The 24,150-nt window shown below is 42.2% G+C and overlaps 2 non-coding genes across 2 annotated transcripts; one reads left to right on the top strand and one right to left on the bottom strand.

The window, feature by feature from the left end:
* Positions 1 to 3,260: 3,260 nt before the first annotated feature.
* On the bottom strand, positions 3,261 to 3,342 carry trnas-uga (transfer RNA serine (anticodon UGA)). Its single transcript has one exon. It is a non-coding gene; the product is annotated as a tRNA-Ser (tRNA).
* Positions 3,343 to 4,775: 1,433 nt separating this feature from the next.
* On the top strand, positions 4,776 to 4,858 carry trnal-cag (transfer RNA leucine (anticodon CAG)). Its single transcript has one exon. It is a non-coding gene; the product is annotated as a tRNA-Leu (tRNA).
* Positions 4,859 to 24,150: the final 19,292 nt, after the last annotated feature.

Here is a 24,150-nt window from a genome sequence, read left to right as displayed (position 1 = left end):
TCGTGACAAATACAAGGAACGGAACTAAAGGTATGCTTGTTAATGATATTGGAACAAAACGTTTGCAAGAGAAAACACATAAAACTTAGATTACCTAACTACAGCTCTGATTTAATACAGGCCAATGTTATTTGTACAGATCTTTCTGCAGACCTTCACCAGCTAAATACCTATTCCCATACTGGGAGTTGAACCAGGGCCACCTGGGTGAAAATCAGGAATCCTAACCACTAGACCATATGGGACAGACCACGTACTAATAACAGGGATTTCATGAATCAATTCATAGTCTGGCTGGAAATAGGCCTTCTCTTGAACGTGAATGAAGAAGCTTCTTAAGTAAGTTTTATCTTGAAGCTTTTGAGTGTTGTTTAGGTTTTTATCTGCTTTAACTATTACCGGACAACGGGGGCACGGAGCAGAGCAGAGCGGCCGTTAGGGAGGAATCCTCCTCCGGGTTCAGTTCCATTTTGAACTGGCGGTAAAAAACTTAACGTTGGAACTTTATGACAAATAGAAATGTTGACAGGTTGATTTCTGTTAATAACAAACACAACTATAGTCAATAGAAAAAGAAAATATATATATGAAAAGCCGTCTTGGTTCATCTTTCCACTGTTCCTACAATCACCACTCTGGTCTGGTTGGAAACTAAAGGATCTAAACTAAAAGGATGTTCCTCTTTAACTAAAAGGTCTATCTCTATAGGGATCCATCCCATAATGTTGTCACACACTTAGAATAACAATCTGAGTCTGTCAGCAGCAACATCACAACCTTTAGTGGACGCTGACTTTACCTTTAAATTAGGAGTTTAAATAGAGACACAACAGGAAGAATAAATCCATCAAATCAAGTCCCCAATAATCAGCATGTGGCCTTGTTTTATTTCAGGTAGTCAGCATTTATTGTGACAGAGACTGGGACTCCAGGTTAATAAGATTCTCACGCAAGTATCAAGATATGAATTCAGTTGTGATTTTGTGAGAATTCCGTAAATATAGCCATTCAATTAGATTCATTTTGGTATTGATGATGCAAAAATAATAACTAACTCCAGTGAAATTATTTAAAATTTATTGAGGACTAGATTAGGACTGGATTTAAAGCTGATTCTGGTTTCCAATTTGGCCCCAGGTGTGTCTGTTAAAACACAGATGGAGACAACTTCTCTCTGTTGATGCTTTATTACAATCAATCATCAGGATAAACATGGGGGGGGGGGGGGTAGCTCTGCTATGGCTGTGTGTGTGGTAATAAAATAAATAAATAACAAGGAATCATATATGCTAGTAAATAATAACAATGAACCCACTATTAATTGCATTATCTTAATGAGCAAGGATGTTCAACAATCGCCATTATATCGAATCATCAGCCAGGTGTAACCTAGGTAACAGGAGAAGAACACAGACAAGCTAACTTTTAAATGTACCAGATTTATAGACCAATACAACAACAGGCTTAAATGAACTGACATCATCAGTTATATGACTTACAGTTCTCAAAGACGCACACAATCTCAGCTGATCATCCTCCGGACAGCTAGTCTCTTTTTCTTTTTTTTTTCACTTTTGTCTCCGTGTGCCGTGCGCGCCTGCTTGCGGCGTGAGGCGGGTGTCCGCGCTATTCTCCGACATGGACTCCAAATCACACCTGATAGACAACCTTTAGTACAAAACTAAAGTAACAAGCCAATTTTGTAAAATGTAGGGAGTAGAAAGTACCGATATTCGAGTAGAAGTAAAAAGTCGCCCAAAAAATAAATAGTAAAGTAAAAACACCTGAAAATTCAACTGGAGTATTATGTAGTATTTGTGTTTTGTTACTTCCCATCTCTGATGACCGTAAAGATTAATATTTACATGGTTTGCAGAACTGTACCTTCTAATAGGGGTAAGGCCACTTGGGTTATCTTTGGGCTGCTCTATAGTCTCCTGCAGAAGGATAAATCCCAGAGTTGGCTCACTACAGATTATTTGAGCAACAAACATCCCTGGGTGGACTTGAACCACCATCCTTTCAGTTAACAGCCGACTGCGCTGACCTATTGCGCCACAGAGACTGCGCCTGTCTGATGTTTTATGAATGGGAGCTCGATCTTTAAGCCACAAACATTTGCTTTATGGCTTTTTGAGGTTGAGCTGCACATGTATGCTTATCAGGCTATTTTCCTGTTAATCAGAAATTGGGGAAGCTGACTCATGCGGAAATGTAGAAGCTGGACGTGCATTGTGTTGTTCTTACATGTCAATTGGATTCTGACTTTGAATTCAAATATTTGGCATCCAAGAAAATTCTGGAACTGATGATGTATCAGTCATTTTGCTGGTGGTTTCTTGGTCACAGCAACAAGCTTGATCATGGACATACAGTTGCACGCCATGTATCACTAAACTGTTGGGTGGGGCCTTATGTAATTGCTTGTATTACATAAAGTGGCCTGCATACCAATGACTGCAAAGATTAGTATGTACATGGTTTGAAGAACTGTACCTTCTGATATAAGGCCACTTGGGTTATCTTTAAGCTCATAGATCCTAGAGTTGGCTAACTTATTTAAGCAACAATTGTCTCTGGGTGGACTTGAACCACCATCCTTTCAGTTAACAGCCAACTGCGCTGACCTATTGCACCACAGAGACTGCTCCTGGCTGATGTTTTAAGCCAGATGAGCGCCAACTTAATCTTTAAGCCACAAACATTTGCTTTATGGCCTTTTGAGGTTGTGCTGCACATGTATGCTTATCAGGCTATTTTCCTGTTACTCAGAAATTGGAGAAGCTGCCTCTATGGTCTTCTGCAGAAGGATAAATCCCAGAGTTGGATCACTCCAGGGAGCTCGATCTTTAAGCCACAAGCATTTGCTTTATGTGAGCTTTGCTTACTGTGAGAAACTGTCACAAACGCAGATGCGAGGTGATGCAGCGGCGTCTAGAAGCTGAGGAGACAGGCAGCTTGATTGATTGTTATGTTCCCTTATTTGTGCGATATAACAGAGATCTAATGTTTTATCAAACCTGGTTGGGAGAGTAACCTTTCTGGTTACTTCTTGACAAATACAGCAAGTAACGTCCCTCAAAGAAAGTTACTGGCTGGGAACCAAAGCCATATCAACTGCAACACATCTGGGCATTGAGAATGAAAATAAATGCTCAGAGATGTATCAGTGGCTTCCAGTAACTATTTGATATTATAGTAGGAGGCACATCTGCCGTTTGTCATAATGAGATGTGTGACCACAATTAAAGAGCACCTCTCGTTGTTGGCAGGATTCGAACCTGCGAGGGGAGACCCCAATGGATTTCACGTCCATCGCCTTAACCACTCGGCCACAACAACATGAAATATAGTGTAATACTGATTTGCACTAATATTTACACTGACTCACGGAAAAAACACGAGTAAAATTAAAAAACACTGCATAAACTTTGCTACCGTGTGTTTATTTAAATATGGGTACACTTTACATGTAGGTGTATACTTTACTGCAAATTAAACTGAGATGTCAGGGTTTCAATCTCCACCTGTGAAAAGTGCTGCTTCTTAGCCGGATTACGTCTGGCCATGTCGTAAATAGTAGAGGCGAGGCCTCAAAACCGAGAATATATTGGGGCGTGATATTTTAATTGTTGTGATTGTTGTGTGCCTTTAATATCACACATGTTGATATAATGAAAGAAACTGCCTAGCAAACTCTATTGAAGGTTCCATGGTGTAATGGTTAGCACTTTGGACTCTGAATCCAGTGATCTGAGTTCAAATCTCGGTGGAACCTGTTTTTAAGCCACAACACTGGTGAAAACATTCAACTTTCCACATCTAGTTTAAAGTAAGCTTGTGTTGGTGGGGGCATGTTGAGGAGTAACCTGGTTGTTAATGTAACTTGAAGGAGCTCCAAATTTGACAGTATTGACTGGAAGTGATAGGCTTTGAGTTGCATGGGGGATACACACTTTGTATTCAGTCTCATAATCACCATAAAAATAAGCTATCATTGAAATTTGAACTTGTGTTGCTGCAGTCAGAGTATACAGTGCTCATCCTGAATGGGCCAGTATAGTGCATCAGAACTGCTTGTTGAATGGTCTATTAGCTTTGGAACCCCCCTTTCCCCACAGCTTTCAATTGTCAGATATGGGTGGGGGAGTGGGCACTGTGTCAAACCCTTTCTGTGTAAAAAAACAACTAAAGAAGTCTCTTGGATGAGAGACAAAACTTCTGCAGAGGACCTTTTACCAAGTCCAGTTGCCCTTGGCCTAGTTGTGCACTTTCAGGAACCAAAACGGACACATCTGGACTCAATGTGGACATTGTACGGCAATATTTGACACATTTAGACCATGAAGACAGTTATCAGTTTATTTCCCACCTGGCAGGTATATCTGTGGACTCAGTTAGACATTTTGAAGATAATTGCACAATGTTGACCCAATTGTCAGTCTATTTCCCATGTGGCAGGGACATTTCTGGATTCAGGTGGACATTGTGGACAGAGACATTGGTGGATCTTGATTCCCACCATAGGATTTGGCCTGTATTGCACATTGCCTTCACATCCCGCGCAATGTATTGCCATTGACAAGCACATTGCCACCCTGGTGACTTTCTTCCATGTCTCCATGAACGCCCATATATTTGGACTGACAGTTGAGAAACCTTCCCTTGTTAACTATGACATGGATGACTGAGAACCTACTATATCATGACATGTTTAATTTACTATATTAAATTATAATTTTTGAGACAGGCCCTGCTGGGCACTTATTGGATCAGTCAGGATGGCCGAGCGGTCCAAGGCGCTGCGTTCAGGTCGCAGTCTCCACTGGAGGCGTGGGTTCAAATCCCACTTCTGACAACAATTGTTTTCATTTGGAACTAATGTCTGAACTTAGCAGTTCTTTGTATTTAAGAGGACATGAAACGCAATTGCAACTAAAGTGTTTTGTGAGCATCATTATTGTCAATAGGGATAAGCGAGTACAGCATTATCTGTATCTGTATCTGTTTACCACATGAATTATCTGTATCCGTATCTGTACTCGGACTGGGCGGGGCCAAACCCGGAAGTGGGCAAATTTAACCCAGAAGTGGGACGGGTTGTCTTGAAATGGGCGGGGCTTAAACCATTATGTTATTTTAAGCATGCAATTTATTGATCATCAGCATTGAGCTTCAGATCAGTGGTGTTGTCATGGTAACAAACGAACTATATACAGAAAAAGTTCTGCAACAATAAATACAACAATGCGGTTGCAATTTTTAAGTAAAATGTAATGAAAAAGAGTTTTCATACTCATTATAACTTTCTTTTTTTAACTTTAAATTTTTCTATGATCAGTGTGATAATTTTTTTTTTTGTTCTTTTTTCTTTTCACACCAGGTATGTGTGAGCGTGTCTGTCTGTGTGTCTGTGAGTGAGTAAGTAAGAGATACAGAGAGAATAAAATAAAAAAAATTCTTTGATTTATTTTCTTGTTTTTTTTAAAGTAACGGTGTACAATATTGGAAACGACATAAAGCCCCTAAAAGCCCCTAATAGTGAACAGTTGAAAAGTGAGAATAGTGCAGAGTAGATAATCTGTCGGTGTCTGGCTAGATTTTTTTTTTCAATGTCCCGTTTGTTCTGGACACACACTCTGCACTCTTGTTTGCTAAAAACGCAGTCATAAGTGACGATTCTCTCCGACCAACCAGCGGTCTGCAGGTTTTCACGTCACCTTTTGGAATCGCCTCAGCTCGCTTGGAACCTCGACTGAGGTAGTACTAAAAAAAGTACCTGGTCGCAGGTCCCAGGGACTTTTTTTCATAATGGAAAACCCCAAAAGGCGAGTAGAGTCGAGTCGATACCACGCAGTGGAAAAACCGCCATGATAGAGCATTCAACAATCAGTTCTAATGCACATGTTCAAATTTCAGTGATCCCTAATTCTTATGGTGATTACAAGACTGAATGCAAAGCGATCCTTTTAACGGGTAGCAGAGGCATTGGGTGGACATGATGATGGGATGCAATCATAGGTAATCTCTGCAACAACAAGGTGTTGCTGAGATTTGAACCCAGGACCTCCTGTTTACTAAACAGGCACGTTCACCAACTAAGCCACAGCACCTCCATTAGTAGGCGTAATGTTAAGTCTTAATTTCTCTTTTACCTTAAATAAGATAAACATAAAGTATACTGACTGTTAGTATTGGGAGTAACGTGTTACAAAAGTAACGCAAATAAAGTAATGTATTGCTTTTCGCTTTAACACCGTTTGAACCAGACTGGGGAGGACGCTTCAGGGCCTAGCATGAATTGTTGAGCAACAACTACGACCACAACAATGCCTTCTGACGTCCACTGTTCCCTCCAATATGGAGCTCTTCCAGCTTGTTGAGAAGCTCTAGCAGCTGGATGTGCTGCAAAACAAAAATTAGCTGGTGTCCAGGTCTAGATGCCTCCTGGGGGCCTCCCTAGGGAGGTGGTCCAGGCACGTCCAGCTGGGAGTAGGTCTCGGGGAAGACCCAGGACTAGGTGGAGGGATTATATCTCTAACCTGGCCGGGGAACGCCTCGGGATCCCCCAGTTGCTCGGAAAAGGGAAGTTTAGGGTCCCCTGCTGGAGTTGCTTGACAAAGATGGATGGATGGTTGGAACCCTGGTCACTAGCTCATTGTAATCTTGCATGACAGGCAAACCTCTAGGAGGCACTGTAGCTTAGTGGTTAAAGCACCTGTCTTGCTGAAGTTGACTAGAAAGAGGAATTAAAAAAATCATCTTTGGAAAGTGATCTTAAAGGGGTGATGGAATGCAAAAACGATTTTACCTTGTCATATGTGAATAACGACAGTTCGATCACTCAACGGGCATGGCTGATGTTTCACTATAAGGAGTTTCCCTGTGAAGTTCGACACTCAGCCCCTGAGTATTAGTAGCCCATAACCCAGGGGTTGATGGATCGAAACCATCCTCTGCTATTTCCTATGCTTTGTATCAGCATTAAGTCTATTTCCAGTCTGTTGATGTTTAACAAAGCATCCGTTGCTGCAAGTGTCTGAAGTGAAATGTCTCCACCTGCTGAAGAGTAAACTTAATTTCATGTCAAGTTAATTTCATCTATAAAAATGGAAACTACTTGGCCCATACCCGCCGTAACACCCATAAAACTGGAGCATAATAAAATAAATATACTACAATACAAATAAATAAATACAGTAAAATAGAGACTGTAAAACATGTACATTTAAATACCAAGTCTCTTGCTGTTCCTTGACTAGTTGGCCTCCCCTGCTCTGCATCGCTCCAGGTATGTAGAAAAAAAATCTGTTATGCACCTTTGCATTGCGCTAAAATGTCAAAATTTGGACTTAAATCCAAAATAACATTACATTAGCGTTAAACTAATGAGGAAGAATTTGATAAATGTAAATCAACCAAAAACCAATCCAGGAACTTTCTCTTTCAAATATCACACTTGAATCTGTCAAGTCCTGACCATTCCCTGACCGGGAAATGAACACGGACCGCAGCAGTGAGAGCACCAAATCCTAGCCACTAGACCATCAGGGAGCCACATCTATCAAATTTATCTTTGTAGATGTGAGTTTCCTTTTCACTTACTGGAATGACTCATATTGTTTTAGGCGAGGAATGGCTCGAGCTTGCTAGAGCTTCAGAAGGCAGGACATGACAGATTACACATCTGTCACATAGTCAGTTTGTAGTCTTCACCCTCTGAACCCGAGAGACTCGTGCACGAGCAAAAACAGCACCTCTGATTCATAGTTTAATCATTTAATAACCATAAATGATAGACTTACCAAAAATTGCAGCTAAAAGCTAACAAGTTAGCGTTTACGGAGGTCTCTTCTGGGTCTTTCTAGCCTCTACAGGTGATTTTTATCCAGCCTGGAACCTGTGCCTTTTTCGGGGTCATTGAGCATTAAATCCATATCGTCACATCCACGATTTATCCACTTTATGTCTATAATTCATCGCGTTTTTGCTTATTTATGCCACTCCGGGCTCCGTGTCTGCCCTCTGTTTACGGAAGAGAAGGAAGTAATATGCCCATATATGGGAGACAACGTCACACAAAGAGTATGGAGTCCTAAAGAGATCAATCTTCCTAGTCACACTATGGTCACACTAGTCTAGTATGCGATATAAGATGCTATAGCGGAACAAAATAGATGGTGGTTTGAGATTTGGGATATATTTGGGCCTTATTTGAAGAATTGTAAATAGTATGTGCTTTATATGAGTTATATTGTTTATTATGTTTATTTTTGCATATAGGAGAACTGTTTTAGACACACAAATGTTTGTGTAGCATTGCTGTGTGTGTAATATCAATACATATGTCATTGTTATAAGTAAACGGCATAAGTAAATGTCATGAGGGCAAAAGCGTCTGGACTTTCTTTGAAAAAATGTATGTATTTTGTCAACTGTATAAGTTATAATGATTATTTCTTCACCGTGTGACTCCCAAGACATATGAGAAGTGTTTTAGAGAGGAAAATGGCTTAGGTTTTACTGCTCTGTCTGTGATATCAATACATGTCTGTGAGATTCATGCTCCGTTTTATTTGTCTTTAAGGTCCTACAACCGTTAACATTCAAGTGACCTCACTGCAGCCCAAATCTTCTAATAACCCAGTTTGTCCTAAAAAAATGATGTTCACATCTTGACTGTAGACAACAGGGTTGATGTTTTACAAGCTTTTTTTATCAAATAAATCCAGACGGACAATGAACTGTAAAAATGGACACAAGTTGCATTGTCCAGTGATGGTGGTATAGTGGTGAGCATAGCTGCCTTCCAAGCAGTTGACCTGGGTCCGATTCCCTGCCGTTGCAGCAGTTTTCATTGTGTGGTAACTTGCTTTATTCAATAATAATAATAATAATACATTTTATTTAACAGCGCCTTTCTAACACTCAAGGACGCTTTACAGAGAATAAAAGACAGATACAGGGAACATAAAAGTGTAAGTAGTAATAACAAAACAAATAAAACAAATAAAACAAAAAACAAAACAAACAAAACAAACAAACAAAAACAAAACAGGAACAGTGTATTCACAGATAAGCGAGCTGGAACAGATGGGTTTTTAGTCTAGTTTTGAACAGAGGGAGAGAGTTGATGTTGCGGAGGTCGGGTGGGAGTGAGTTCCAGAGCTGGGGAGCAGAGCGGCTGAAGGCTCTAGTCCCCACGGTGATGAGTCGAGCTGGGGGGGCAGTGAGGTGGAGGGAGGAGGAAGATCTGAGGGAGCGGGAGGGGACGGTGATGTGTAGGAGTTCTGATAGATATGGAGGGGCAAGGTTATGGATGGCTTTGAAAGTATGGAGAAGGATTTTAAATTGTATTCTGAATTGAACCGGAAGCCAATGGAGCTGCTGAAGAACCGGGGTTATAGGATGAAATGAGGGGGTTCTGGTGATGACACGAGCTGCTGAGTTCTGAAGAAGTTGAAGTTGATGGAGGGATTTTTGAGGAAGGCCAAAAAGGAGAGAGTTACAGTAGTCAAGGCGGGAGGTGACGAGGCTGTGGATAAGGATGGAGGCAGTGTGAGGGGTAAGGGACGGACGGAGGCGGTTTATGTTGCGTAGGTGGAAGTATGCAGACCGGCAGATATTATTTATGTGTGACTGAAAGGAGAGGGAGGACTCGAGGATGACGCCCAGACTCTTGACCTGAGGGGAAGGGGAGACCAAGGAGTTGTCGATTGGTAGAGAGAAACTATTGATTTTGGATAGGGTGGACTTGGTGGCTACGAGGAGGAGTTCGGTTTTATCACTGTTTAGTTTAAGGAAGTTTGAGGTGAACCAGTCTTTTATTTCAAGTAAGCAGTTAGTAAGGGACAAGGGGGGGAGCGAGGAGGTGGGTTTGCTGGATAAGTAGAGCTGGGTGTCGTCTGCGTAACAATGAAAATTAATGTTGAATTTGCGGAAGATATTGCCAAGGGGAAGTAGGTAGGTGATGAAAAGGAGGGGGCCAAGAACTGAACCTTGAGGGACGCCAGTAGTAACAGGGGAAGGGTGGGATGTGAAAGATTTGAGTTGAATAAACTGAGTGCGGTCGGAGAGATATGAGCGGAACCAGTCAAGAGGGGTGTGAGAGATGCCGAGGGAAGAAAGTCTATTGAGGAGAATGGAGTGAGAAATGGTATCAAAGGCCGCGCTGAGATCGAGGAGGATGAGGATGGAGATGAGTCCGGAATCAGCAGTTGTGAGGAGATCATTGGTGATTTTTATAAGGGCAGTTTCAGTACTATGGGAGGGGCGAAAACCAGACTGGAAAGGTTCATAAAGACAGTTAAGGGTAAGAAAAGCATGGAGTTGAACAGACACTATTTTTTCAAGAATTTTAGAAATAAAGGGAAGATTTGAGATAGGACGAAGATTATTATAGTTGGTTGGGTCTGAGCCAGGTTTTTTCAGAATCGGTGAGACGGATGCTGTTTTGAAAAGTGAGGGGACAATACCAGAGGAGAGAGAAGAATGAATAATGGTAGTTATGAAGGAGATGAGGGAAGTGAGACAGGTTCTGACCAGAGCTGTGGGGAGGGGGTCAAGAGAACAGGTTGAGGACTTGGATTTACAAATGAGATCAGAAATTTCGGAGGGGGTGGGCAGTAGAAAGCAACAAAATGACTGGCTATTGGGGAGGGGCAAAGGTGGAGGGGAAGGCAAGGGGGTCAAATGTAATTGCTGGTGAATGGAGTTGATTTTTTCATTAAAAAAGACAACCAGTGAATTACAAGTTTCAACTGAGTACATGTGAGAAGGCAGAGAATCAGGGGGATTAAAGGTCTTATGGATTATTGAAAAGAGAGACCTGGAGTTTCCTTCGTTGGAGCAGATGAGGTCAGAATAGAAGATTGATTTAGTTACGGCTATTGAGTTTGAGTAATGAAGAAGATGAGATTTATATATTTCTTTGTGAATGGAGAGACCAGTTTTTTTATAGAGGCGTTCAAGTTGGCGACCCTTGGCTTTCATGAGGCGGAGCTCAGGTGAAAACCAAGGGGCAGAGCGGGAAAAGGACACAGATCGGGTTTTGAGAGGGGAAAGGAAGTTGAGAATATTGCAAAGTCCAGAATTATAATGGGTGACAAGGTGGTCTGGAGAGGAAAAATCAGGAATAGGCAAATTGTCAATGTGGGAGGATAGGATGTCTGTATTTATGTTTTTGATATTACGAAAAGAGATCTGGCGGACTGGCTTGATTACAGAGAGAGACAAAGAGATATTGAAGGACAAAAGAAAATGATCCGAAATGTGAACATCATCAGCAGAACAGTTGGAGGGGATTAAGCCAGAGCAGCAGATTAAATCCAGTGAATGTCCTTTAATGTGTGTGGGGAAATCAACATACTGATGGAATCCAGAACTGTCAAGACAGGAGGTAAAGTCTTTGGTGAGTGGGAGATTTATATTGTCAATGTGAATATTAAAATCACCAAGGAGAATGACATTAGGAGAGAGAGTAGAGAGGTGGGTAAGTAGTATGGATAATTCGTTTATTTGTCAAGAAGTAACCAGAAAGGTTACTTGCCAAACCCGATTTAATAAAACAATGGATATCTGTTATGGTACAATTAAGGGAGCATGTCAATCAATCAAGCTCCACGAGGATCCACAGAAACAGGCAGTGCACTACGATTTGCACTTTGCCTTTGTTTGGTAACTACTAATAACCAATTGAAAAGTTTATGAACATTTGTGCAAAGAGGTAGAATGCTGCTTTTCAGGTTGTCGTGGCCGAGTGGTTAAGGCGATGGACGCAGGTTTGAGTCCTGCTGTCAACGAAAGGCATTATTTAAGAGACAACCAACATTATTTCGGCATAACCGACATTTATTTTTCTTGCTTTACAACTTTTTAGGAATATTTCAACATACTTTTAAGGAAGTGACTATGACTTTTTATGTTTTTGTCGACATACTATCCTCTGACTTTTTATGAAATTTTTCGACATACTTTACTATGACTTTTTATGAGTTTTTGACATACTACACTATGACTTTTCATGACTTTTCATGAATTTTTGACATACTCTACTATGGATTTTTTTGACATACTATGACCCTTTTGAAAAGGGGGAATTAGCTCAAATGGTAGAGTACTATGACTGGTACTGGTACTATGACTTTTATGAATATTTTGACATATTATACTATGACTTTTATGAATTTTTTGTCTAACTAAACTCTGACTTTGATGATTTTTTTGTCATACTATACTATGACTTTTTATAAATATTTCGACATACTATACTATGACTTTTTATGACTTTCATGAATTTTCAACATATTATACTATGACTTTTTATGAAATTTTTTCGACATATTATACTATGACTTTTATGACGTTTTATGAATTTTTGACTTACTATACCATGACTTTTATGAATTTTTTGACATACTCTAAAATGAATTTTTTTGACATTTTATGAATTTTTGTCATACTATACTATGACTTATGAATTTTTTCAAGATACTATGACTCTTTTTGAAAAGGGGACTTAGCTCAAATGGTAGAGTGCTTGCTTAGCATTTGAGAGGTAGCGGGATCAACGCCCGCATTCTCCAGAGGACTTTAGATTCTTCTTGTTTTACAACAAGAACTATAAATTTGGACTTGTTAAGACATACTACTCTACGACTTTTTAGGAATATTTCAACATACTATACTATGACTTCTTATTTTTTTGTCGACATACTATCCTATGACTTTTATGATTTTTTCGTCATACTAAACTATGACTTTTTATAAATATTTCGACATACTATACTATGACTTTTTATGATTTTTTTGTTATACTAAACCCTGACTTTTTAAAACATTTCATGAATTTTTGTCATACTAAACTATGACTTTTTATGAATTTTTGACATACTATACTCTGACTTTTTATGACATTTTATGAATATTTTGTCATACTGTACTAGGACTTATATGAATTTTTGACATGTTATACTATGACTTTTTTTGAATATTTGTCATATTATACTATGACTTTTTTTCCGAATATTTGTCATGTTACACTATGACTTTTTTGAGATACTATACTATGACTTTCATGATTTTTTCGTCATACTAAACTATGACTTTTTATAAATATTTCGACATACTATACTATGACTTTTTATGATTTTTTGTTATACTAAACTCTGACTTTTTATAACATTTTATGAATTTTTGTCATACTAAACTATGACTTTTATGAATTTTTGACATGTTTATACTATGGCTTTTTATGAATTTTTGATATACTAAACTCTGACTTTTTACAACATTTTATGAATTTTTGTCATACTAAACTATGACTTTTATGAATTTTGACATGTTATACTATGGCTTTTTAGGAATTTTTGATATACTATACTCTGACTTTTTATGACATTTTATGAATATTTTGTCATACTATACTAGGACTTATATGAATATTTGTCATATTATACTATGACTTTTATGAATTTTTGACATACTAAACTATGACTTTCATGATTTTTTTGTCATACTATACTATGACTTTTTATAAATATTTTGACATGCTATAGTATGACTTTTTATGAATTTTTCGACATACTATCCTATGACTTTTTATGAAATTTTTCGACATACTATACTATGACTTTTTATGAAATTTTTTGTCATACTATACTGTGACTTTTTATGAATTTTTGACATACTATACTATGACTTTTCATGACTTTTTAAGATTTTTTTACATACTCTACTATGAATTTTTTCAACATACTATGACTCTTTTTGAGAAGGGGGAATTAGCTCAAATGGTAGAGCGCTTGCTTAGCATGCGAGAGGTAGTGGGATCAATGCCCGTATTCTCCAGGGGTCTTTAGATTCTTCTTGTTTTACAACAAGAACTATAAATCTGGACTTGTTACGACATACTATACTACGACTTTTTAGGAATATTTTGTCATATTATACTATGACTTTTACGAAATTTTGACACATTATACTATGACTTTCTTTTTTATTTGACATATTATACTATTACTTTTTATGACTTATGAATTTTTTGTCTTACTATACTTTGACTTTTTATGAATTTTTCGACATACTATTATATGACTTTTTATGACTTTCATGAATTTTCTACATATTATACTATGACTTTTTATGACATTTTTCGACATCTTATACTATGCCTTTTTATGACATTTTATGAATTTTTGTCATACTATACTATGACTTTTATGAATTTTTTGACATAATCTAAAATGAATTTTTATGACATTTTATGAATTTTTATCATACTATACTATGACTTAGGATTTTTTCCAACATACTATGACTTTTTTTGAAAAGGGGGAATTAGCTCAAATGGTAGAGCGCTTGCTTAGCATGCGAGAGGTAGCGGGATCAATGCCTGCATTCTCCACAGGACTTTAGATTCTTCTTACTTTACAACAAGAACTATAAATTTGGACTTGTTAAGACATACTACACTACAACTTTTTAGGAATATTATACTATGACTTTTATGAATTTTTTGACATACTATACTATGACTTTTTATAAATATTTTGATATACTATAGTATGACTTTTTATGAATTTATCAACATACTATACTATGACTTTTTAATGACATTTAATGATTTTTTGTCATACTATACTATGACTTTTATGAATTTTTTGACATATTATACTATGACTTTTATGAATTTTTTCAACATACTATGACAATTTCTGAAAATGGGGAATTAGCTCAAATGGTAGAGCGCTTGCTTAGCATGTGAGAGGTAGCGGGATTAATGCCCGCATTCTCCAGAGGACTTTAGATTATTCTTGTTTTACAACAAGAACTTTAAATTTGGACTTGTTACGACATACTACACTACGACTTTTTAGGAATATTTTGAAATACTTTTAAGCCTCGTTTAGCGTCTAAATGACTAGGATCCTGCAGACAGTATAGGAGAGGACAACTAGAAAGCGGCTAGTTTAGGGTGACCAGGGGTCCCCGTGTTGGCTGACCTGTCCCCGGCTGGATCTGTCCTGGTGTTCACTGTAACTGACAGACCCAAAATTGGAATAAAAGAAAAAAAACACTGACCAAACAGAGCCGGTAGTCACAAAGACAGCCAGAGCCAGAAAAAAAATTACTGATTATTTACATGGAGTCTGGTGGAGATATGCTGCTCTATACACGATAAAAGTAGTGATTATTTACATGGAGTCCGGTGGAGATATGCTGCTTTAGACACGCTATAAGTAGTGATTATTTACATGGAGTCTGGTGGGTTTAACAAACGCAATTTCGTGGATGTTATTTTTTTTTTTTAAATGATCTTAATCTTTAACAGAAAGGTTGACCTTTCCATGATGTTGTCAGACACATTAGAATTTATGATAATGTCTTCTTTGGTTTTCCTGGTGTCCTACTAAGTTGATTAACAAGTGGATGTAACTGCCTGTCTGTGTCCGCCTGTAGCTTTAGTCTGGACCTGGAAGCCTTAACTTTTACCTCAGACATTGGGTTTGTTGAGAAAAATATGACTATATTGAATCTAGTAAGGTTGTAGTGGATGGGACTGCCTTTTTTCTTGTAGTTTTACATACTTTTGACCATTCTCTGACCGGTCAGTTGCAATTTAATTATTTGAATAATTCTAAAACAGCATCACAGTGATAAAATTTCATGTCATAATAATCTGTAATTCATATTGACCAAAGAAACCAAATTTAAAAAGGACTTTAAAACCCAAATACAATGTGAATCCCATTACTGTTACATGAAGAAAGAGAATATGTAGAGTATGATTATAAAGAGAAGAGATACAGACAGAATATTTATCAAGTTAAGATTTTATCCTAGAAGCTAAACACAGCTGCTGTTAGTTAAAACCTTTTTTCTTGCTACCTGTCTGTTATTTTTGGATGATAACACTAAGCAGCATGGTCTATGAAGCCTACTAAAGATTCACTCCATTTGGTTTTTGATTAGAGAAATTATCTGATGGGGTCATTGACTTTCCATCAGTTTAGTCTGAATGTGGTCCAGCACAGCTGGATATTAAAGCAACTGTCATCCTACTGTTATGTAGTTAAGACTCCCACCAGCCTGGTACTTGTTGTAGATGTTGTTACACTTTTTAAGGTATTCTTAAAAGAATCAAAATATGCATGGGGCAGTTATGAGCACATCATTTGGCTTCTATCCAGATGTAAATTGTACATTACTAATTTACCCAGACTTCTTTTTTCTGATCATGCTTGTCCCAGTGACCGTTGTAATAACGACAATCACATTTGGTAATTTAGGCTGTGACAGCGGAAAACGGTAAACATGCAGCTGCGTAGACGCATTAATCCAAAGGATGATGCAAGATTTTATGTTGCTGCTAAAAGTGACAAAGTAGGACTTGAAATCAAGTACATCAGTGCTGTAAAAGGTATGTTAAATCTTCCGACTGTCTAATTATGATTCAACTTTAATACATATCACTTTTTGCCACTTATTTGTTGTTTTGTCTTTGATGAATTAGGTCGTGAGCTGATAACTAAGCAAGAATGTGAGAGGAGACAGAGAATGTACCATGACCTCCTCAAAGTGTTCATGTTCAAGTTCAGTTTTGATGGAAAACTGTGGTGGTAAGTATATGTCACTGGTTAATCTAATCAGAATTATAGGACTATTTTTCTCCCTTCAGGTTAATTTAGTATATCTAGTATAAAAACTGATTGTTTAGAAAATGTAACTTGTGTGATTGTAGTGTTGATGCAGCAAAAAAGGATGGATTGTTTGGCAAACTTGTAAATGACGACCATATAAACCCTAATGCCAAGATGAAGTACATTGCTATGCAAGGGAAGCCCCATCTCTGCTTGTTTGCAGTTGGAGACATAAATCCAGGAGAGGAGATTACCTATGATTATGGTGACTCAGACTGGCCATGGAGATGCAAGGTGGTCAAAATTTGACTTTGTGAAATTGATAGTTCTCATGACAAATGCTTTAACCATAGAACATTTCACATTTCACCAAAATCCAGTACATTTTTCATCTAGCTTCAGGTGGAACATGATTTTTATAGCTTTTGTTAGCACCACCAGCTCTGATGCTACACACCCAGCACACCATAGCAGAGATGACATTGACCATTACAGACTGGTAGTGTCATGAGCTCTCTCTCTGCCTGTTAACACGCTGATTGGTGTTTGATGTCTTTCACCTGTTTCTGCTCTGCTCTGCCTCACCCTCGTTACCTACCAGCTGCACTGCATTCACCACTCATCATGTCCTGTATATAACGCCTTGTTTTTCAGTCCTCACTTGTCAGATCGTCTGCTACCAGTACCGGTTACCTGCCTGTTTTGGGAAAAGCTTTTTTTTGACTCTCTATTGGTGATCCTGGACGTGCTCGATTACTTCCGTGTTCTCCTGCTCCGGACTTCTCGGATCATCCAGCTCCTGCTCTCGCTGTTTGGCTACTGGGGATCTTCACATGTGCCAGGGCTGCCAACTCTCACGCATTGGCCGTGAGACACACGCATTTGACTGGTTTCACACGCGCACACGCCACACCCCCGATTTCTCACGCTGAAGTGTCAACCCGGTCGGTCAAATTTCTGAAAGATGAGTTTATCTAAAGATTTAGCTGTTGAACCACTTATGATCGACTAGTTGTGCTTTCAGAGACTGTGAGGGGGGTCGAGCGCTCCCTGTCTGTGAAAGTTTTGAATTGTCGCAAACTGAGAAATTCTTTTTTACGATCCATCCCATTTCCCCGGCTCCAGGTCTGAGCTCTGAGTATCACAGACCGTCCGTCGCTTCGTGTCCACTCTCTCTGTAAAGATAGAGGTGAGCAGCGCGGCTGGTAGCGTAGCAACTTCAGTTCATGTTAGTGGACTCGCTCTGGGGGGGCAGTGACGCGTTGGATCCGTCTAGTCCTCCGATAATGCGCAGCGTACAGCCGCCTATAAACTTTGTCAGCGACCAGAGACCCAAATGGGCCTCTGACTATGCGACGGTCTGAGTGAGATCCACCATATCAGCGGAGCAATGACATGCACAGCAGACTATATTACAACTCTCCAAATCTCGGACAACAGAGATGGGAGGAGTTATATTTAGAATGTGCACAAAGTTGTAAACATGAGCAGAAATCTGATGAAACACATCTGAGCTATACTCTATATACTATATACTATACTATATATACTATACTATATATATATATATATATACACTATACTATATATACGATACTGCAACGTTGGGCCACTATTGTGCTTCTCTAACCTCGGTGCATATCTAAATGTAACTGTAAATAATTAATTTGATGTTTTATAAAATGAACAAATAGTCTTTTTTTTCCCCAAAAGTAAATCCAGTAAGGGGGGCCCAGAGGACGAGGGCCAAACATTACTGAACCTTGGCACAAAGGTTAAAGGATTAGAACTTATGTAACTCAGTGGTTCTCATTCTTTAGAATTCCAGTGGTCTTAGTTGATCCCTCAACATTAATTTAACTTTGGGACCCTGGTCCCTACACCAGGGACCCCTGGACCTGTTCCCCACAGACCCAGATCTTCTCAGCTGTTGCTGACATATGCTACTGTCTCTCCATGTGGTTCATTATGTTTGGCACATTGTCTGGGTCAGTTCTTATATCATAAGAAGTTAATAATGTAAATAATGTAAATGCTGAATGCTAAAACCTGTTGATACTACAACAACACAAAGGCTCTTAACCCTACAGTTTTGCACATATCATGTAAGACTTGATTTCTCCATTTTTTTGCAAAAAAACTCCAGAAAGTGCCATTTAATGGTTTATTTTTCAATTTTTTTCCTGGGGGGGCATACCCCCAGACCCCCCTAGGGAGAGCCCCATCCCCCCACATATAACAAATCCCAATTTAAACCCTGAAGGATAAAGACCCAAAGAAATTGCTTGGTACGTGGCAAAATATGGGTTGGCCCCCCCAAATCTCACTCCAAGGTTTTGGGAAAAGTTGGCAGCCCTGCATGTGCTGATTTTTGGATTTCCCGGTACCTCTGAAACTCCCATACCCCCAACCCTTTAATAAACTTTCGAACGTGACGCTTTCTGTGGTCCTCTTCTTGTTTGGTGTCTGACAGTACGATCTGACCAAACATGGACCCAAGCACGGTCATAACAGTATGGAAACCGACGGCTCAGAACCACCCACCGCCATGCAACGCCTGGTAGAGGCAGAGAGAGAGGTGGATCGCAACACGGCTGACATTGCCTCTCTACTTCAAGCCGGCTTCCAACAGCGTCAGCAGTTGCAACAGCAACAGCAACAACAACTTGCAATGATTATCCAACTTCTCACCAACCTTTCTCCTCTGCCTGCTCCCACTGGCCCAGCTCCAGTCAGCCTGCTCACCGGCCCAGCACCCGAGTCTCCTGCCCAGTCCCCTACTGCCGCGGCTGTCGGAGTCCCAGAACCCAGGATCGGCAATCCAGAACGGTTCAGCGGCGACCCAACCCAGGTACGGGCGTTCCTGACGAGCTGCCGTGTCCAGTTCACCCTGCAACCCAGGACTTTTGCCACTGAAGGGGCAAAGGTCGGTTACGTGATTACTCACCTGACGGGCCGAGCTCGTCTCTGGGGAACGGCGGAGTTTGAGCGCCAGACCCCAGCATGTTTGACCTTCAACCTATTTGCAGAGGAGATGCTCAAGGTATTCGATTTGGAATCCACAACTGCCGAGGCATCTCGGACTCTGATGAGTATTCGCCAAGGTAGAAGGACTGTTGCAGATTACTCCATTGACTTTCGAACTGTGGCAAGTCGGAGCTCCTGGAACATGGAAGCATTGGTGGATGCTTTCCTCCACAGCCTGGCGGACTACGTAAAGGACGAGCTGGTTTCCCATGATCAACCCCCCACTCTCGATGAAGCCATTGCCCTGGCTGTCCGCATCGACCGCAGGATTCAGGCCCGCCGTTGTGAGAGAGGGCGCCAGGGTCCATCCACCAGCACACGGAGCGTCCCAACTGCCCTTCTGTCCTCACCTGCCACACCATCTAGCCAGCTGGACCAGTCTGAACCGATGGAGATCGGCCGCGCCTCCCTAACCCCTGCAGAGCGCCAGCGACGCCTCACCTCCAACTTGTGCCTGTACTGTGGTGGGGATGGTCATCGAGTCGCCACCTGTCCAGCAAAAGCCGGAGCTCACCGGATGTAGGAGGAATCCGGATGAGCTCAATGAACATTCCGCCCTCCATCAGTCGTAAACCCCTTATCCAAGTCTGTCTTCACCTGTCTGATTCTACCCACACTCTGGCAGCTCTGGTGGACTCTGGCGCAGAAGCAAACATTATTGACACAGGACTTGCTCGTCAGCTCGGCTTGGAAAACCATCGCTTGTCCACTCCTGTTCCAGCCCGGGCCCTGGATGGTCACTTACTTGGCACGGTTACCAGCATCACAGCTCCCGTATCTATGATGGTGTCAGGAAACCATCGTGAGACCATCCGCTTCCATCTGCTCAGCTCTCCAGGCCAACCCCTAATCCTGGGCTACCCTTGGCTCCGTCTCCACAATCCTCACCTCGATTGGGCCTCCGGAACTGTGAAAGAGTGGGGGGTCACCTGCCACCTGACCTGTTTGCGTGCTGCCTCGCTGTTCCCCGGCTCAGTACCCCCCAGCATTGCCCCCGACATGTCTAATGTTCCTGACTGTTACCATGGTCTCCGAGAGGTGTTCAACAAGACCAAAGCCACATCACTGCCCCCACAACGTCCGTACGACTGTGCCTTTGATCTTCTCCCTGGTACTGCTCCACCCAAAGGTCACCTCTACTCACTATCCCCTCCTGAAAGAAAAACTATGGAGGAGTACGTCAGGAACTCCCTGGCAGCTGGACTTATCCGCCCGTCTTCCTCTCCTGCTGGTGCCGGGTTCTTCTTTGTGGGAAAGAAAGATGGTTCTCTTCGCCCCTGCATTGATTATCGTGGTCTCAATGATGTCACAGTGAAGAACCGGTACCCTCTGCCTTTACTCACCTCTGCTTTTGAGTTGCTCCAGGGATCCACTATTTTCACAAAACTGACCTTAGGAATGCTTACCACCTAGTGCGAGTAAGGGAGGGTGACGAGTGGAAGACTGCATTCAACACCCACACCGGCCATTACGAGTACCTGGTAATGCCATTTGGCCTCACCAACGCCCCAGCGGTATTCCAGGCGCTGGTAAATGATGTGCTGCGGGACATGCTGAATAAATTCGTCTTCGTGTACCTGGATGACATCTTAATATTATCCAGAACTCTGTCTGAACACATCCGTCATGTCCAGCTGGTTCTTCGTCGACTTCTGGAGACTCTCTCTATGTCAAAGCGGAGAAATGTGAGTTCCATGCTAAGACTGTGTCATTCCTGGGATACATCGTCACTGAAGGCAATATCCAGATGGATCCCGCAAAGGTCTCGGCAGTCACCTCCTGGCCAGTTCCGGGGAATAGAAAGATGTTGCAGCAATTCCTCGGTTTTGCCAATTTCTACCGGAAATTCATCCGGAGCTACAGCTCCGTCGCCGCTCCCCTCACAGCTCTGACCAGCATTAAACACCCTTTTTTCTGGACCCCAGAGGCCAACACCGCCTTTCATACCCTCAAGGCCCGGTTCACCACTGCCCCCATCCTCCAGATGCCGGATTCAGACAGGCAGTTTGTTGTCGAGGTGGATGCTTCGGACATGGGTGTCGGGGCCATACTCTCTCAACGGGCAGAAGAGGACAACAAGCTGCACCCCTGTGCATTTTTTTCTCGCCGGCTTTCTCCTGCGGAGCGCAATTATGATGTTGGAGACTGTGAGCTGTTGGCTGTCAAGCTTGCCCTGGAGGAGTGGCGTCACTGGCTGGAGGGGTCCACAGTTCCGTTTCTGGTCTGGACTGATCACAAAAATCTTGAATATATCCGCAATGCCAAACGTCTTAACCCCAGACAGTCCCGCTGGGCTTTGTTCTTCACCAGATTCAACTTCACCCTGTCATACCGCCCAGGTTCTCGGAACACCAAGCCGGATGCTCTCTCCCGTCAGTTCCAGAAGGATGACACCCCTTCCCAGGAACCTGTATCAATTTTGCCTGATCCCTGCGTTGTAGCTGCCCTGATATCGAGGTGGAACTCCAAGAGGCCCTCCGTGGCCATCCCAGTCCCAGTGCATGCCCGGACGGTCGTCTCTTCGTCCCAGAGAATTTGAGGTCCTGGGTCATACAGTGGGGACACAACTCCCGCCTTGCCTGCCATCCGGGCTCCGCCCGCACCTGCCATCTCCTTGCCCAGCGATTCTGGTGGTCTTCTTTGAGAAAGGATGTCCGGGAATTCGTCCGTGCCTGCCCCACCTGCAATCAGAACAAGTCCTCCACTCGGCCCCCTGCTGGTTTACTCCAGCCCTTGCCTGTGCCCACACGACCCTGGTCCCACATCTCCTTGGACTTTGTAACTGGCCTCCCACCATCAGGTGGGATGACGGTTATTCTCACTGTGGTTGACCGGTTCAGCAAGATGGCACACTTCATCCCCCTCCCTAAACTGCCATCTGCCAGAGAGACTGCCCAGGCTGTTCTTGATCACTTCTTCCGTCTTCACGGGCTGCCCAGGGATGTTGTTTCTGACCGAGGCCCGCAATTCACCTCTACATTCTGGAAGGAGTTCTGCCGTCTGCTAGGGGCCACAGTGAGTCTCACCTCTGGGTTCCACCCCCAGTCCAATGGACAGTCCGAGCGGGCAAACCAGGAGCTGGAGAAGGCGCTGCGGTGCATGGTTTCTCGCAAACCTCAGGCTTGCGCGCAACAACTGACGTGGATAGAATATGCTCACAACTCTCTCACCTGCTCCGCCACTGGTATGTCACCTTTCCAGTGTGTGTATGGTTACCAGCCCCCCGTTTCCCAGCCAGGAAGGAGACGTGTCCTGTCCGTCTGCCCTCGCCTATGCCCGCCTGTTGCCGTCGTACCTGGTCACAAGCTCGTGCCACGCTACTCAAGTCAGCTGTCAGCTATGCCATTGGGGCTAACCGCCGAAGAATGCCGGCACCCATCTACCGTGTTGGCCAGAAGGTGTGGCTGTCAGCCAAGGACCTCCCTCTGCGGGTGGAATCACGTAAGCTTGCACCTTGATTCCTCGGCCCATACCCCATCCAGAGGATCATCAGCCCTACCGCCGACATCCATGAGGGTGCACCCTACGTTCCATGTTTCGAAAGTCAAGCTGACAAATGAAAGCCCGCTGGTTCCCGTGGCGCCTCCACCTCCTCCTCCTCGCCTCGTTGACGGTGGGCTGGTGTACACCGTTCGACGCCTACTTTGGTCCAGACATAGAGGTAGGGGCCTTCAGTATCTCGTCGACTGGGAGGGCTATGGGCCTGAGGAGAGAACCTGGGTGCCTGCGTGTCGGATTTTGGACCGGACACTCATCGCCGACTTCCACCGCATGCATCCTGGCCAACCTGCCATCCGTAGGGGCCGCCCCAGAGGGGTCCCTAACCGTCCTACCCGCCCGGCTTCCTGTCCTGTGCCTGACCCTGACTCTGTTTCGGTGCCTGTCCCGTCTTCGGTCCGTGACCCTCCAGCTCTCTCTGAGGATGAGGGTGTTCTCTCGGAGGAGTTTTAGCCCTCCGCCGGCTCCCCTCCGCCCTCCCTCTGTGGTGGTTCTCTTGGGGACTTCTGGGGCCGTCCCTTGGGGGGGGGGGGTTCTGTCATGAGCTCTCTCTCTGCCTGGTAACACGCTGATTGGTGTTTGATGTCTTTCACCTGTTTCTGCTCTGCTCTGCCTCACCCCCGTTACCTACCAGCTGCACTGCATTCACCACTCATGTCCTGTATATAACGCCTTGTTTTTCAGTCCTCACTTGTCAGATCGTCTGCTACCAAAACAACATAAGAAAAAGTTAAAAACATCAATTAGCGTCAACAAAAGTCTTGATTTTCAATTTCAACGTGAAGTCAACACAAGGGTTAACATTAACCTTAACATTTAAACACTAACTGAATAGCCAGGTTTGAGTGGTTTCTTTTTTTGAAACGTTTTGTTAAGATAAAATCATTTTAATATAACAGATTATTTTTGGTAACTTTTTTTTTTTAAATATCTCACTAATTTAAAAATATACAGCATAAATATATCAAACTGCACTATATGTATA

This window comes from Etheostoma spectabile, unplaced genomic scaffold (genome assembly GCF_008692095.1).
Source record: "Etheostoma spectabile isolate EspeVRDwgs_2016 unplaced genomic scaffold, UIUC_Espe_1.0 scaffold00018809, whole genome shotgun sequence".
NCBI lineage: Eukaryota > Metazoa > Chordata > Actinopteri > Perciformes > Percidae > Etheostoma > Etheostoma spectabile.
Note: the sequence above shows the minus strand (reverse complement) of the source record. Positions and strands in the feature narration are given on the sequence as shown.